Raw genomic sequence first — 17749 nt, forward strand, 5'->3', positions numbered from 1 at the left:
TTTGCATATGATGTGAGCCTTTGGAGACTTTACTTGGGGCAAAAAAAAAAACCCTGGTAGCCCCTCCACCCCCTGGCTTTGGTTTGGAAAAGGGTTTTGATAGTGCTTTAACTACAGCTGATTTCTGCATTTGCTTTTGATAGGTGTCATATCAAGTGATGTTTTAATGTGTGTGAGAGAGAATGCCCCCCCTCCCACAGCTAGAACTTCCAAGGATGCCTGTGGGCAGGATTCCTGCCTTTCAGGGGGCTGGATTAGATGACCGTTGGGGTCCCTTGCAAGTCTACAATTCTATGATTCTAAGCAGGTGTGCATCAAATCAAACTTCCATATCTCCTCAGCTGCGCCTTAGAGTGAGCTGCAAACCACTTGGAAATGGCTTCTGCAAGCAACTTTGCCAGCTTGCTATAAAAGAGCATCACTGTCTCGGTTTCAACTTCCTCATGCTTGATTTGCTTGGAAGTGCCTCTGACTTTCTCTGTTTAGTACAAGTCATTTGAATCTCTTGAATTTTGGTGGGTTTTTTTGTTTGTTTGTTTGTTTTAAAAGAAAGGCGGAAGAGAAGAGGCGCTTATAAAATTCCCACAGTGCTCTGCTCAAGTATGTGATGCTGGCTATTACCTCCTTCCTGTGCCTATCATGAGCTAATGTTAGCAACTGCATCAGAGCCAAATGGCTATTAAACGGCTTTCAATTTCCTTTATGTGTAAATTTGAAGTTCAACATTTCCCTCCTCTTCCCTGGCATGAGTACAAATACTCTGTTTTCTGTATTTTGTGTGGTTTATGTGACAAGATCCCCAGTCGCTTTTGCTGTTCCTACTCCACCCGCTTTTGAAAACAGATCGGGAAGTATTCTCAAATGAAATGGGTAGGCAAGCCGTCAGCTGACTGTTGCGGTTCCCACATCCTTACAAATGCTCAAGAGAGGAGCAAAGTCCTGCTTCTGGAATAGTGTGCAAAGGTTTACCGTCAGCTCTCAAGACAAGGAGCATTATGTCTAAAACTGTAATGATGTAGCACAGGAACGCTGAAGAATTGTGTTCGGTGGAAATGAGTCAGATTGAAATGACAAGAGTTTGAGAAGAATTAATAGAGCGAAAGGGAGAGAGAAATAATCAATTAATCGGGAAGAGATGCTCGGTTATTTGCAAGTCGCGTTGCAACTTCCCCTTGCTCTGTTTCCCAGTTGCCATCTGGATTCTACCCTCTTCCTTTTTGTGGCTGCTAGTTTTAGTGACTGGCTGGAGTGGTGATGGTCAGGGCAGGCCTTTGGGCCTCACTCAGCAGAATGAGCAGGAATCTCCTCAGACGATGCAGCAGGGCCTGAATTGGCCATATTCTAAAGTAACCTGCATCCCCCACCCCTTTGGATGGCAAACCGTAAGACTGTTCAGACTGTAAATTTACTTCACTTCAGCGCTAAGCGTGTATGGCTATGGTTGGCCATAACCTGGGAGGGCAGCTAACATGGTGCCCTCAAGACGATGTCGTCCTCCAACTCCCATCAGCCCCAGCCAGCATGGCTGAAGGTTATTAAGGATGATGGGATTTGTAGTCCAACATCTGGAGGGTACATCTGGTACATCTCTTTCCTTGGAAGAGAGGTGGTATGAATAAATATTGAAAGGACAGAGCAGAGGTATAGGGACTGAGGGCAGGCCTGGCCCGGCCCAGCCATTAACCTTGTTGAGGCAGTTGCCTCAGGCGGCAGGCTGAGTACAGCTGGGAGGGGAGCAGATCCAGGCCCTCAAGGAACTTGCTGTCTCCTGCTTCTCCCTGTCCTCCTTTTTTTCTCCCTCACTGCCTTGGATCTTTCCCACGCCTTCTCCAGTCACCTCAGGCAGCTGAGGGGAAGGCAGTGAGGGGCACCATTTTTTGTTTTGCCTCAGGCGGCGAAATGTCTTGGACCGGAGCTGACCAAGGGGAACCCAGGGATGAGGATTTTTTTTATATAAAAAAAGCCAGGACCCTAAGTTACATCTTTATTGAGTTGCTGAGGGGTAAATTGCTTGATTTTTGCATGATTCGCAAACTCTTGTGTTTATACGGGTGAAACTTGGAAAATTAGAATATTGTTGAAAAGTGCATTTATTTCAGTAATGCAACTTATTATTTTTTATTTTCCTTTCAATTTTTACAAATGCTTTCTTTTGGAAATTCCACAATAATAAAACAAATAGTTACAATAATACAAAAATAAACCTCGCTACTACATTTCATTAATTACATTCCATTTATAATTGACCCGCCTAACGACAAATAATTACAATTACAACAAATAAAGGCTTGACATATCTTGCTTTGCATGTCATGCATCTATCTCATATTTTGGTTTCACCTTTTAAGTTGCATTACTGAAATAAATGCGCTTTTTGACGATATTCTGATTTTCCGAGTTTCACCTGTAGGAGCGTATTGTTTGCTACCCATTTCTTTTCCCTAAAGGAGGGGTTGCTTTTCAGCTGCAGGGAAATAGCACAGAATTCTCTTTTGTTACTCTTCCTAAACAGGTCTGAGGAACCTGTGTCTCTGGCTGAGCTTACAATTCCCATCACCCCTGAGCATTGGCCATGTTGGACGGGACAGCTGAGAATTCCGCTTTGAGAATATATGTTGAAACCATTTAAGAACCCATTTTATTACACTAAAAAAGTTCAGTTAAAAACAAACAAGCCCTATCTAATAATGATGCAATAGTTGTGAGTTTCCTGTAGCAGCAGCAGCGTGGACAATATGACCTCTGACATCATTTTAACTCTTGAGTTTAAAGTTGTACAGTTTGTTTGCCACTCTGAGCAACCTAAGATTAAATATATCCGATGGCAGAGACCGCAAGTACTGTTCCTCGTTGCTTGTCAACTTACGTGCCTGTTTGGCAGTTACCTTCATGCAAAATGTGAATTGTACAGTCAAAAGAGTTGAAGCAGATCATATGAAGCATGGCAGGATCTTAGTTAAAGGATTTATTGTTGCTTTGACCCACCTAAGGAGGCACATTTTACAGTGTGCGTATCTATAGGTGCCTATTCTGAAGGTTAAATAAGAAGCCTGAATTGTATTGGAAGCAAATGTAGGCATTTACACTGTGCAGATGAGTGCTGTGCATTCCCTGCAAGCATTCACTTATTTAGGGTTACCATGTTTCAAAAACTGAAAATCTGGACACAAGAGATGTTGAACTTTTGTTTGGCAAAATCTCAAAAAACCAAAGTTTTTGATCTATTTTTAAGGAACACCCAAAACGACACCGGTGACATGTGTTGCCATACAGCTGGATTTTCCTGGATGTTTTTAGCAATTTCCGCCCAGACACTGTTTCTGGCAGCTGAATCCCAGCTGTGTCCGGGAAATTCTGGATGTATGGCAACCCTAACTTATTTTACAAATCCATATGTTTCTCTTTCCACCCCACTCCCCTGCCAATCTTCTGCTGGTTCTTCTGTTGCAGCAGCTGTGAGAAATGCTGTCGCTGGGGAATTGTAAGCAACAGCAGTCGTTTTGCTAGTCATTTCTTATTGTTCGATTGAATCTCATCGGTTTTGAGATGGTGATAAAACTTATGTGGAATCAATTATCATTTCCCCACCCCCATGCATTTGGAACCAATGGTTAAAGAACATGAAAGTATTGGGGAAGGGGAGCCATTTGTTAGCAATGCCCCCAATTTTACTCGTACTAGGAGTAGGCCTCTTGAAATCAATGGGCTTACTCCGAGTATGACTAAATCTGGATAATCAGCCTATGTTTGCAAAGTGAAAACTGCAAATATATATCAGGCATAGCATAGACACAAAAACAACAACAACTGTGCTTGTGACAAGGTGCTCTGGGGCAGAGAAGAGTGATTTCACTTTTGATTATCTTCATATTCTCTTTTCTAGTTTCTTGATGCTTATCTGGGTTTCCTTTTCAAGGAAGTAGGAAGTAAATTGGGTATTTCCAATTGGGAGCTTATTGACAGCACTGACTACTAGCACAATAAAATTATTCTGCCTAATTGTTTATAACTGTGAGATAACTACAACTTGCTCATGACTTAAATTTGTTGTGTGACACAATGAGATGCTAGATGTCAGATCCACCCAAAGTCCTATTGACACTAATGGCAGTGTCACCTCTCCGGCTGAAACTAATGGGACTTAGCCACACATGCAAAAATGAAGCATTTTAAATGGGAATATTTACTTTCCCAGGCTTTAGTATTTCCTCTCTGTTTAATTTCTCCTTTCATAAGTTTTCTCCATGAATATTGGAATGGTTCTTGCTGGAGTGCTGAGCAAAAAATGAAGAATTAAATCCCCACGAGGATTGCTAAAGGTTTTTCTGTAACGCATAACTGTTGCACAGAAATGGCGCAATAAGATTTTGTGGTTCTTCTTTTCTTTTCTCGCAAGGACAGAAGAGTCTTGCAATGTTGCACTGAACTGTTTTCCTGTAGGCTTAAATAAATGTTGCGGTTGTTCGTTGTTTTTATTTAGGGAATGTATGTGCTGCCATTATCAATCAGGTACAATGGTAGAGTGATGATTTGCGCCCTCCATGGTGTCCCACAAACTACGAACATGAAAAGACAATAGTTAAAGCATTGAAATCTGGGTAGAACTCCTAATAGAACTTAGGAGGATAGATGGAATTCAGCCATGTATGGAATTCCCATTAACTTCCCTTCTGCCAGCCTTAAGCATTGCATTAGCAAAGATGTTGATCTCACTTTATGCTAACCAGGAGTCCCTCTTACCTACCGTAGGACTTGAAACCAAATCTGCTTCCAGGCAACCTGTGGATTGAGCATTTATCCCGATTTGTTCATACAAAATTTGCAGCAATGGCTATTTACCGAACAGTTTGTTTGTGGGGAATTTAGATATGTTGGCATAGGTTTGCTGAGGGTACCACATTGGGTACATTGATCTACATGAATAATAACCACGGCTGGTTCCAGTGGTTCCTTCAAAGGTTATCCTACACACAAAGGTTATCCTACTCTTCCCAGTGCAATTCCCCATCACTTTCCTTACTGCGAAAAGTGGTGAGGGACAGTGAGTTTGCTGCACAAGAGTTCCAAAGCAGCTTTAAGTATGCAACCTGAAATTCACCAATATGTGACTGAATCCCACCCAAAAGTAGTGACTGGCTGAAGGGAGGCAAGCTACTATAGTTCTTGAATCTACTGTACTTCTTCTCTGTTCCTTTATAGGGAATCCTGGTTCGCATTAGATATGTTTGCATTAACGCAGATAACCGACGTAATTCTCCGCCATGGTTCAGGTCGATGGCGAGCATGCAGCCTGCTTCTGGTCTCTTTATCGCCACTTAAAATATGGTTAGCATGACATCTTCCCAGGCCCTTGGAGTTATTGGCACGGAATACTACTAAAGAAGGATAGCAGGCTGTGTTTCTGATGCTGCCGCTCATGAAGTCAGCCTCTTATGTATGGCTGCGACATTGGTATGCATTGTGCTGGATGTGGCACAAGGGGTTTACCGACTGTGCAGCAAGGAATCAACAAGATATTGTTTGGTTTCTGAATGGGACTGGGAGAATAGTGCTCACAACTTTATGTCAGGGTGCTTCTTCCAGGAAATTACACAATGAAATAAGTGTTTGGATCACAGCGGCCTTGTGCTGTGGGGTTGGACAATTAAATAATGGAAACCTCTGTAAAAGTTTTAGAACTTTAGCCGCTGAAGAGATGCATTAAAAGCAAACAGGATTGCAAACAGGAAGCTGCCTTAGTAAGGAACTTTCAATGCTTATAAGGAAGCTAATGGGCTATAGTTCCCTTAGAGGAAACCACACAGAAGTTTTTCAGAAATTGCTTCTCACTGACTTCATGGGAGCTCTCTGGATTCCTGCTCTGCCTTGCAGTGGAGTCAAGCAATCTCCTTCGAAGAGGGCATTGATGAAGGAAGGAGCTGGTGTCTGGTAAGACGTTTTTAAAGTGTGTTGGACTCTTGCTTGGGCGGTGGTGTGTGTGTGTGTGTGTGTGTGTGTGTGTGTGTGTGTGTGTGTGAAGAATCATGATGACTCTGCTTCACCTATGGTCACCCTTTTAATTGAAGTGAGGGGGAAAATGGCTTCACGTATGTTGGGTAAGAAGTGGAGACTAAGGATGACATCCAATATTGTGCACGCAGATCTTCCTCTCCCCCCTCCTCCCCCCCTGCAGTCCCCTGTGCATAGCTGTCATGTTCCCCCCTTTTTAAAAGGGAAATTCCCTTATGCTGAATAGGCTTCCTCGCGAAAAAAGGGAAAACTTGACAGCTATGCCCCTGTGCCTCCCCAAATATGCTCTGAGTGTATCCCAGATTTGGGAGGGGGCTGCAGGATGAGCAGGAGATCATTTCACTGAAGATGCACATCACTGGATCTCACCTTTGAAGAAATCTCTAGAACTGGCCTTTGGAGAACATCACGCCAATATAGAGATGGGCATTGTAATCAGGTTGTATCTGTTACATTGGATAATACTGCCCATTTTAATGTGTGTGTTTTGTATTTGGCAGTTTCTGTAGCAAGTCTTTCCCAATTCTTTCCCAAGGTGAATTTGATTTCAATATAAGGGAACTCCATCTTCTACCTGAGATCTTTCTGTTGCCTCACGGCATAAGGGTAGGACCTGCCCTGGGGTTCAAATTCCAGATTCAGGGTTGTATTCAGCTAAGAAAGTCCTACTCAGAGTATACCCATTGAAATTAATGAGCCTAAGTTAGTCATGTGTGTTAACTTCAGTAGCTCTACTCTGAGTAGGACTAGCATGGTCCATACCAGGCATCCCCAAACTGCGGCCCTCCAGATGTTTTGGCCTACAACTCCCATGATCCCTAGCTAGCAGGACCAGTGGTTGGGGAAGATGGGAATTGTAGTCCAAAACATCTGGAGGGCCGAAGTTTGGGGATGCCTGGTCCATACCATTCCAGGAAATGTTGTGAATATCTTCCATGAAGGAAAAACAGTGCTAGGAAAGCAGGAAACTGACCTTGTGGTGCAGTTTAGTGTTGCCCTTTTTAAAATTTAGTTGCTTGGTTTTTTGGATTCTGAAATGCAGTTCCGTTTGTGTGTTTTTTTAAAGGATTTATTAGACAACTAACTTGGAACTCAGGCAAAATCATCTGCTAATTTCTAGCAGCTGTAGAATCTACTTGTGTTTCATAAGAAGGACCCAAGGTTCTCAAACTTGACGTGATTTTATCCTCATCCTACTACGTTGAAGGTTACTTTTATTTTTATACAAGCTGATATGAAGAGTTAAAATCAGAAAGCGGACAGAAGTTGTTGTAATTTCTTTTGTATATTTTTACCCTGCCCCTTCAACCAAGTTTCCATGGTGGCTTAAAAAAATATAATGCAGTTAAGACAGGTTCACACACACACACACCCCTATGGGCACTATTAAGATAAGCAGGCCTAAGAGAACAGCATAAAACAGTTGTTGTGAGCAGGAAGCAGCACAATCCTTTAAATCCTAGAGATCGGGTGGAACAATGAAAGCCACAACTGCTGCAAGCATCAGAAAACACATTGTAGTGATAGACTGTAGGGAGGGTTGTATGCGTAAATGATGCTCACTGACAGCTGTGTGCATTGCATAAGGCCCAATTGTCTGGTTAACTTGGCATGGAAGATGAGCCTGGATACCATGCCAGACTACTTGTGTATTGCAAGAAAAAAAGGGGGGAGAGCAGTTTACCCCAAATATTCCCCTTGAGGCCACACCAATGATACGGAATTGCACAAGGGCACTAATCCAGGCTACATCTTGGAGATAAAAATATGCAATACACACTTTGAAGGCTGTTGATTGCATTTGTTCATGTTTCCTGGTTTAAAACACCCACAAGGTTGATCGAGAGACTCCCCAGTTGTTATTGACCTAGTACTGCCTACAACAAGGGTAGCCATCATGGTGTTCCCCATGGTTTTGGGGACTTCAACTCCCATAATTCTCCTAATAGGAGTACTGTATTGTGCTTTTCCAGTATCCCAAAGCTCAGTTCAGATGTAACAGTAAACCATGATTTTGTGTTGCATGCAGGAGTCTAAGGGTCTTCTTCCTCTCATTGGTTCTAAATCCTTCCCTTCTGTAGGTTTCTGTTGCATCTGAACTGGCAACCACGGTTTGCATTTGCCCTCAAAATGGTAAAACCTTATCGACAGGCCATAGTTATAGTGACTGCGTTCTCACACCCCAATCAGCCAGATTTTCTGGCTCATTGTGGTTGACAAGAAGGAGCAGCAGCATATCAGTGCTCACTTTCCAATTGTTCCCTCCTTGGTGTAAGCAGCATAAACAAACCAGGGAGGCTGAAGGGAGAAACTTGGCTTTGTGTTCTGTCCAAACTAGGGATCATGGCTTGTTGGCTTCCAGTGCCAGCAATTCAGGCAACCTAACAATCCATGGTTGTTGTTGACCAGTGATCATGGCTTGTTAGGGAGCAACAGACCATGCATGATCCCTGGTTTGGACATAATGCAAAGCCAAGGCTTCCTGTTTATCCATTTTGCACCAAGGGAAAGCACCTTATGCTTTAAAGAGGGAAGGGGGTGTGTGGTTCTGAGGCTCCAAACCAAACTATGGCTTGACATTACTTCTGAATTCACCCTTTATCAGTCTATTAAGGGAAACCATCCATGCGAATTTGCTTTTTAAAAAATAGATCTAAATTTTCCAGGTAATGCCCACATATTGTAGCTAGCTTTGATTTTATTTGAAATAGCCCAATTTACTATGGGTGGAATTCAGTGCCACGCAATTACAATCATTCCTCAGTGCAAGCATTTTTCTGCCTGCCTAACAGAATGCTCTCCCCTCTCCTCCAAATGTGTGCTGTTTTTTGGAATCTCCTGTCATTCCCACCCCGAGCTGATTTTGGGGGAGTGTACTTCCAAAGTAAAATTTACTCATAAAATGAGAGCACTGTTTTCTAAATTTAGTTCCGGTTGTTTTAAAAGTGGCTCAGACTTGCTCTCAGCTTTCTTTCTGATTTACTTTAGTTTAAAAACCTCAGAGTTGCTGTTCTGTTCTCAATCAGGGTATAAACGGGGGCGGGGGGGGGCGCGGGTAACAGTTTAAAAAACTCATGTCAGTTAAACATAAAGGAGAATGAAAACAGCTGGTTACAAAACATGGCTTGCTGATAGTTTTATGCAAAGTTGATTTTTCCGTGGAAATCCCCTCTGCTCCTCAATTGCACAATTCTTAGTCACTGTGGGAAGAAAACATAGCTGTCCCCACAAATTCGCGAACTAGGAGACCTAAGAAAATCTGAGCAACCTCTAGTGCTTCAGCCATACTTTTTCTTTTTTAGCTTCCATCATCTCTAAATTCAGCTGATCTTTCCTTTTAACTCCCATGAGAAAAGAAAACTGCAAACTCTGAGCTGCAGTTATGTGGCTTCTAAAATGGGAAGTTCTCACTAACCGACAAGTTCCTCTCCTGTGATTAAAATTTAGGCATACACTTTGAGCGGTTGAGGTTCTTGTTTTTGTCTTTTTTTGTTGCTCCTGTGGTTCCAAAAGTGTTGATTTTTATTTGAAACTAGTTGGCCCGGCCACACATTGCTGTGGGTCATCACTGTGATTCCCCCCACCCTGTCCCGATCCATGACATATCCCACCATAGCTGCCAAGTCTCCCGTATTCCCCGGGAAACCCCCGTTTTTCCAGCCGTTTCCCACTGGCAGCCCAGATTTTTTAAAAAACCTGTAAATCCCCCGGATTCTTACCGGCCCGGGGAGGCTCCTTCTGCGCATGTCTGGAGTCTCTGGACATGTGCAGAAGCGATTTCTGGCACGGCGGCCATTTTGGAAATGGGCAGAGCATGCGTAGAAGCAACTTCCGGTGTCACTCTGCCCAGTTCCAAAATGGCCACAGCGCGACTTCCGGTGCCACGCCGCTGCCGATCCCAGATTTTTCAATCTGGGAGTTGGCACCTATGTATCCCACCCCTCCTCCCTCCACCCCCTCGGCTCATCCATGTGTTTCGATGGGATACCCTTCTCTCTGTTGTCCCCAGGGAGTGTTGGCTCCTCCCCTATGTATCTCCATACCTTGGCCCCCACCCTTGGAGAAGGAACTGTCAGCTTCTGGGTTCTGTTTCCCAGCATGCACTTTTGTCTAAGCCCTCTGTTGTCCCCGGGGAGTGTTATCCCCTCCCCCCTGTATTTCCATACTTGGGCCCCCACCCTTGGAGAAGGAACTGTCAGCTTCTGGGTACTATTTCCCAGCATGCACTTTTGTCTGAGCCCTCTGTTGTCCCTGGGGAGTGTTGCCCCCCTGGTATCTTCCTACATTGGCTCCCACCCTTGGAGAAGGAACTGTCAGTTTCTGGGTTCTGTTTCCCAGTATTTACTTTTGTCTGAGCCCTCTGTTGTCCCCGGGGAGTGTTATCCCCTCCCTGCTGTATCTCCATACATTGGCCCCTGCGTATGCATCTTATCTGGATTAATATTTTTTTTTAAATAAGAACATGAGAAGCAGAAGTTATTACTGTTTAATTTTATTTTTGGCGTTGAAATTTATTTTGGTGGGTATTGTATGATTTGAGTGTTGTTGTGTGTTTTGTGGTGGGTTTTGTGATTTGGATTTTCTAATTTTGGAGCAAATGTTTTGAATGTAGGATGTGGTGCTGGGTTTTTTTTAATGCTGTTTGCGATGTTTTATTTCTCTAGTTGGGGTTGTCATTTAAATCGGGGGGGGGGGGGATTGGCCACTGAAAATATCCGAGGACTTAAACTGGGGAGAGAAAGTGCATGATTTTTTTTAAGACACAGAGCCTTGCAATCAGTCATAGTATAAAGCCTAGGTTAAAAGGGGCACGACTGCCCTTACTTGAAATGGCCGCCAGAGCCTCGCATGTGACACAACGCCCGCTAATTTAAAAAGCAAAAACCCCTCGCCGTGCCCCCAAGTGCGTGTTAGGGGAAATGATGAACGACTGCCTAATGCTGCCAGGCCTAGGCCTAGTCTGTCGGCCTTGGCTTGGGCTAGTATTTAAATGTGAGCTGAGGCCTCCGCCCTGTATTTCCATTCCTTGGCCCCGGCCTGACTCTGGGTTGTCTGGTAATGGCCGTCTTGGTGGTTTCAGTTGCTCGGTTGATGATGTCATTATTTGGCGCCGCCCTTCAGAGATTCTGCTGGTGACAGCACGCGATCTGCCTTTCTGTTGGATGCTGCTGGAGTCTTCAGACCTTCTGCTGGTGACGTCTAATTTGGGCGCCACTTTTTTGTGTGTTTAATCATTATTTTAGGTATGAAAGGTTTGCTTTGGGGGGGGGGAATTACGCCAGATCCCTCCCTGGTGGGCATGGAACGTTGTGGCCAAATTTGTTACATTACAGTTCAGCGGTTACGGAGAAAGGCTGTGACCTCTGCGCATGCAATGCCTACATTTTTATATATATAAATGTTCTTTTGTTAGTGTACAACGCGATTTATTAGCTGGGCAATGGCCTGGTTGTCTCGGACTAGGGTCTGAACTAGCTTTCCATGCACAAACACCCTCCTTTCTTAACAAGCATGTCCCAAAGGCAGACTCCTAGGTTTGGGGTTCTGTTCACTGGAGATAGCATGCAGATTAGGGGGTACAGTCAAACCTCGGTTCTCAAATGGCTCCATTTTCAAACGTTTTGGCTACCGAACACCGAAAATCCAGAAGTAACTGCTCCGGTTTTTGAACGATTTTCAGAAGCCGAACGTGCTACATGGCTCCCGTTTTGAGTTTCCCTATTTTATTGAGGCTTCCACATTCCGCTTTCGGTTGTCAAACGTTTGGAAGTTGAACAGCCCTCCAGAACAGATTATGTTCGACAACCGAGGTTTGACTGTATACCATAAGAGCGGTGCAAAGGCAGTAAGAGTCCCTCAGCAATTGTCTTCCTCCTGTGTACAATGCTGGCAGCGTCAAGCCTCACTTATTATTGGGCAGAGTCACATGAGCCCTTCTGCAACAACAGCAGGTCTCTAAATAGAATCAGTGCAGATTCCCAGAACCCTTTTGTATCAGTCTGTTATAAGCATCTCTATGACCCAACGCCACGTGAAGAGGAGGGATTGCTTTTCTTTGATGCGTATAGTTTGCATTTATGGTCTTGCCCCTGTTCTTGAAAGGTCAGGACTGACAGCAAGTTTATTATCCACAATCGATGGGATTTTGGAAGGATCTAAGATACTCTTGCATACATGTGCCATTAAAGCAAGCCCATGCTTATTGAATTAAAAAGACCTTGCATTTCCTCTGGGAGGTGGATCAGCCTCTACTTTGGCAAACCTTCAAAGGCAGAGAATGCCAGAGCCAGAGAGCAGTTATCGAGGCAGCGTGTTTGCTAAACTCGTTGCTAATTGCCAATCTTCCTGCATTAAATACACCAAGGCTTTAATCGTGAGTTTCGCGTTAGGCCCTTGCCACGTCTGGAAGAGTTGCAGACCAATCCAGTTCTATCGGTAATAGCATAGAAACAGAAACCACCTTAAAATGCCTGCTGCTACAGTTCACAGTGTTATCACTGTTGGGGGATGGAAAGGGGTGATGGTGTTTTAGATATGTGCTCTGAAGCCTTTTGAGAAGACAGTGTGAGAAATACCAGCATCGCACTTTATTAACTTGCGTGTCTGAGTGGTACTGCAGGCTTATTCCAAACGCTCTGGAAAACAGGTCTTGAGGCAGCTTAGAATAATAATTCATGCACAAGAATTTCCACTGCCCAAACATAACCAGATGGTTCAGTGTCCTGTGTTAACTCCACTGCTTATTTTCAAATCCAAATACTTGGATATTTACTGGCTGGGGAGCAGAGAGCTACAATATTCCACACAACGTCCTGCTGCAGATTTCAAATGTCCTAATGCTGCTTCGTTTGATATAATAGGAGGCAGCCATCTGGCATCCTTTCCTGTAATCTTGGCCCAGTTTCAGGAACTCATTCCTCTGTGCTGATTGAAATTCCAGCCATCCTAACTGTCAGTGTGCATGTGCTGCGGGACTTCTTAGATATCTAACGATCATGTTTTATATAACGTGGTTAAAGTATGCAACACGCTTCACCTCTGCTTCCGGTTCCGCTCTGCCTTATTGGGACAGGAAGAAACACCACGGAAATAGTAATTGCTACACACACACAGGAAGAAAAGGCATATAGTTTGAGTTGCAGTTTTACAAAATCATTTAATGTGTCAACACGAATGTCTTGCCAGACCCAGCCATCGCCAACGCTTTGTGGGTAACGCCACACAAGCCAGTTAAGGGAGGCTTTAGCAGTTCATGAGTGGACTTTGGTAATCTTTCGTAATAAGCCACCCTGTGCAAGGTCAAAATTTGGCACACCCAAATGGATCAATTATGGATTGTCTCAGTGCCCCACCTTAAATCTGGTGCTGGCAGCACCTTCCTGTTTTGCCTCAGGCTACAAAATGGGGAGGGCTGCCCCTTCTTAAGGTCCATAATTATATAGCTTGATGTAACTTTATGCACTATAAGGGACGCGGGTGGCACTGTGGGATAAACCACAGAGCCTAGGGCTTGCCGATCAGAAGGTCGGAGGTTCGAATCCCCGCAACGGGGTGAGCTCCTGTTGCTTGGTCCCTGCTCCTGCCAACCTAGCAGTTCAAAAGCACGTCAAAGTGCAAGTAGATAAATAGGTACCGCTCCGGCGGGAAGGTAAATGGCGTTTCTGTGTGCTGCTCTGGTTCGCCAGAAGCGGCTTTATCATGCTGGCCACATGACCTGGAAGCTGTCGGTCGGCTCCCTTGGCCAATAAAGTGAGATGAGCGTCGGAACCCCAGAGTCGTCCGTGACTGGACCTAACGGTCAGGGGTCCTTTTGTTTGCTTCCCTCTTCTATTCCCATTACTTTTTTCTCTTTCTTATTCCAAAGCAATATACTTTTGCGGTACAATTGACATGCTATGTTGCATCGCAAAATGTGGCATGGTTTGCCACTGCTCTCCCCCATGACTCCTGCAGCTGCTGTTTCTATTTCCCTTTGTTAATTATCAGCACCTTAGGTTGCTGCAAATTAGCGAACAGTAGGTGTTAGTTATTGGGGTGAACTAGAGCATGTGAGATATAGGACAAAGTCTCCCGTTGGTGTGAGTATTTAATGCATACCTAAAGCAACTGCTTCACAAAGTTTCAAATAATCACATGGCACTGGCGACCAGAAAGTTAGATTTCTACACACACAGAGAGAGAAGTTTTCCAGGTTTCAACAAAGTTTCCTTTTGAAGCCTTCAGACTATAGATCAAGATATGCCAAACTTGCTTTGTCCCAACGTAAAATTCTCCTATTTCAGCTTTCATGCCCTTTTAGAAGTTATGATGTTCTTAATCCACCTCCTGTGAATTCAGTGCTTTTCTTTCTTAGAAAAAAAGGTGCCAGTACCCACCATGAAGTTGTTACACTGTCACACTTTTACCATTATTGTTTTTTAAGGTGCTGGTACTTTGTATCCTTCAATCCCCCAAGAAAAAAGCACTACCTTTTCCTTCACTGCTGTAGCTCACACCTTCTTAACGTATTCTACTGGTTTCATACTCCATGCAGGAGAGATGTAAACTCTGTTCACCATTGCCAAAATGTGGGTGATGGACAGCATCAAGTAGCAAATAAGCACTAGGGATCTGTATTAGGGCTGGGTGGGAGAGATCGGAGTTCCCAGACCCATTTCAAGGAACCAGGTGGAAGATTTGAACCACCCCAATTTAGCCCTACCTGTGTGCTCTGTGCACCCAGAAGGTAAAAAGGTAAAGGGACCCCTGACCATTAGGTCCAGCCGTGACCGACTCTGGGGTTGCAACGCTCATCTCGCGTTATTGGCCGAGGGAGCAGGTCATGTGGCCAGCATGACAAAGCCGCTTCTGGCGAACCAGAGCAGCACACGGAAACGCCATTTATGTTCCTGCTGTAGCGGTTCCTATTTATCTACTTGCACTTTGACGTGCTTTCAAACTGCTAGGTTGGCAGGAGCTGGGACCGAGCAACAGGAGCTCACCCCGTCACAGGGAATCGAACCGCCAACCTTCTGATCGGCAAGCCCTAGGCTCTGTGGTTTAACCCACAGCACCACCCGCGTCCCTACCCAGCAGGTATGAGGACCAAATTTAGCACCAAAGTGGAAACTAATCTGAGCCTCCGGAAGTGGGAGGCGGCTGCATCAGCCTACCTCAAGTGGCCCCTGACCTTAGATCAGGAATGGGCAACCTGTGGCCCTCCAGAGGTTGTTGCCCTCAACTCCACTCGGCTTCAGACAGCATGCTGTCTGGAGCTGATGTGAGTTGGAGTCCAACAAGCTCCAAAGGGGTCATAGATTAGCCATCCCTGCCTTGGGATGCCTAGCTGTACCTGAGCACACCTTTTTCAGGTGGAGGACCTGCCGAAATGTGTAACTGCTCTGAGCTGACTGGGTGGAGTAGGGTTTCCTGTCTTCCCTCTCCCTCAGATGCAGCAAGGGGAGAATGGCTGTTGAGGGAACCAGTTCTGGGATGGGAAGAATGAAAGGCAGTTGGCGCCAGCCACCTCTATGCTCTTCGTAGGGACAGGGAGCCTCCACCGTTGCCGCCTCTTCCCATAGCAGCTCTGGATGTCAGGCAGAAAGTTGAGAGTGGAGAACAGCGCAGGTGACTCACCCTTTTTGTTTAACATCTGAAGATAGAACCTATTCATCTCTCGTTCCTTTCACAGAGCAATTCCTGGAGTGGTTTAACAGGGAAGTCTGGGAATTGTAGCTCTGTGCCGGGAATAGGGGTCTCAACAGCACCCGCAGCCAATAATTCTTGGGGTGGAAGCCATGGCTGTTTAAAGTGGTGTCATAGAGCTTTCAATGTGTGGTGTGAATGTGGCTGGAGAGAGGCCTGCTACTGTCAGCAGATCATGCTAGCATTTTCCCTCTCAAGTATTTCAAAATTAAGATTGGTTTTAAAGACAATGGGAACAGTGTCTCATGAGCAAACATCAAGTCACTTCCTGAACTCTTCAACTTCCCTTCAAGTTCTTTCGTACTCAGGGGGTCTACCATATATATATATATATACTGCTGACTGAGAGATCGCTTCAACTGTGTGTGCAAATAAATAAAATAAAATAAAAGCTTCCAATATAAATAACCAGCACTTCCATTTTCAGCTTTTAGGTGCAACTTTCCAGTGAGGTTTAAACTGCATACGCAAATGGGGGCTTCAGGAAGAAGTAGCCACCTGACATGGTTTATGGGTGAAATTGTGATCCAGCACGCATGGTTTGCATGGCTAAAATCTCATATTTCATTAGTTCGCCAGCACTTCTGGCTGAAAGGATATTTTGCTATAGTTCAGGGTATGTATGTGGAATACTGGACACGGTAGACCATAGGCCTGGTTCAATATAAGGCAGCCCCTGATATAAAGCTCAAGCCAGGGCTGGCAGTATATCTAGTAGTCTTCATTACTGTACCTAAGGACAATAGACTCAACATTTTAATGGCCAAGGTTCAGAGATTGTCTTTATTGTCATCTTTATTGTCACTGTCCCCTTGCGGGAACAACGAAATTACTCGGTTGCTACATCCACTCAGATAAAGCATTCCGCATAATCCAAAATTACAAAACCTAATTAAAAACAGTAAATATAATACAAAATAACAAGTAAAATAAGATGACTTCAAAGTCCAGGCTTTCCATTTAAGGCCAAAATCGCTCTAGAGAAGAAACGGTTCCTGAGACGGCTCGTTCTTGCCTGCATTGTTCTATATCTCCGTCCCGATGGCAGGAGCTCAAAGAAATGGTGACCAGGGTGCGTTGGATCTCTTGATATGTCTAGTGCTTTTCTATGGCACCTGGTGGTGTAGATTTGTTCTAAGGTGGAGAGTGAGCAGCCAATAATGCTCTCTGCTGTTTTAATAATTCTGCACAGCCCTGCTCTGTCCTGGGAAGTACAGCTTCCGTACCACACACATAAACCATACGTGAGCACGCTCTGTATGGCACAGTGATAGAAGGCAAGCAGCAGCTTTTGTGGAAGATGTTTTTTCCTTTAAATTCTCAAAAAATACACCTCTCCACACAAATTTCGTCAATCAAAAGTGGCTGGACCTTGTTCTTCTGTCTCCTAAAGTCCACCACAAGCTCCTTTGTTTTCTTTGTATTTATGAGCAAGTTGTAGGCTAGCAACATCTGCAGGGCCACAGTTTCCCCAGACCTGGTTTAATTAAAAGAGGAAGCCTCCTTGTAACACAGACTTGGGTCTCCAGCTGTTGCTGGACTACAACTCCCATGATCCCTAGCTAGCAGGACCAGGGGTTAGTGATGCTGGGAATTGTAGTCCATAAAACAGCTGGAGGCCCAAGTTTGGGAAACACTGTCTCAAGACAGAGCAGACCCCACCTTTTTAAATAACTGGGAAGCCAGAGTTGGTGTGTTTGTGTGCTGGCTAGGCACTTGTGCCAGAACAAACAGACCAGCCTTTGCCAACTTGCTGTGCTGCAGCTGTTTTTGGACTCTGACTCCCATCTAGGTGAGGCTGATGGGAGTTGTAGTGCAAAGCAGCTGCAGCACACCAGGTCGACGAAGGCTGGGGTGGACAAACCACCTTTTCTCTCTTTTCAGCCCCGTAGGATGGCAGTACTGCCACACATATCAATGCAATATTTCAGTACAGGAGGCGCCTGAGACAGTGGCTGCTCAGTACTTTGCGGAATGAATAAAACTGCTTAGTTCTGGGTGCAGTTTTGCATGTGAATAGAGATGAGGTTGTAAATGCAAATCTAGCAGTGCCACC

General features: G+C 44.7%; 1 protein-coding gene across 2 annotated transcripts in view; it reads left to right on the top strand.

Annotated features, from left to right (window-relative positions):
• The window catches only part of WIPF1 (WAS/WASL interacting protein family member 1), a 57475-nt gene that overhangs the window by 1260 nt on the left and 38466 nt on the right, over positions 1-17749 (top strand). Inside the window, exon 2 of one of the 2 annotated variants that reach the window (XM_060281008.1) lies at positions 144-5928. The exons of the other annotated variant lie outside the window; for it this stretch is intronic. The gene's annotated coding sequence lies outside the window, so the exon portion shown is untranslated. The remainder of the gene's footprint in view (positions 1-143; positions 5929-17749) is intronic. 2 annotated transcript variants of the gene reach the window in all.

The sequence above is a fragment of the Zootoca vivipara genome, chromosome 1, assembly GCF_963506605.1.
Source record: "Zootoca vivipara chromosome 1, rZooViv1.1, whole genome shotgun sequence".
Classification (NCBI taxonomy): domain Eukaryota; kingdom Metazoa; phylum Chordata; class Lepidosauria; order Squamata; family Lacertidae; genus Zootoca; species Zootoca vivipara.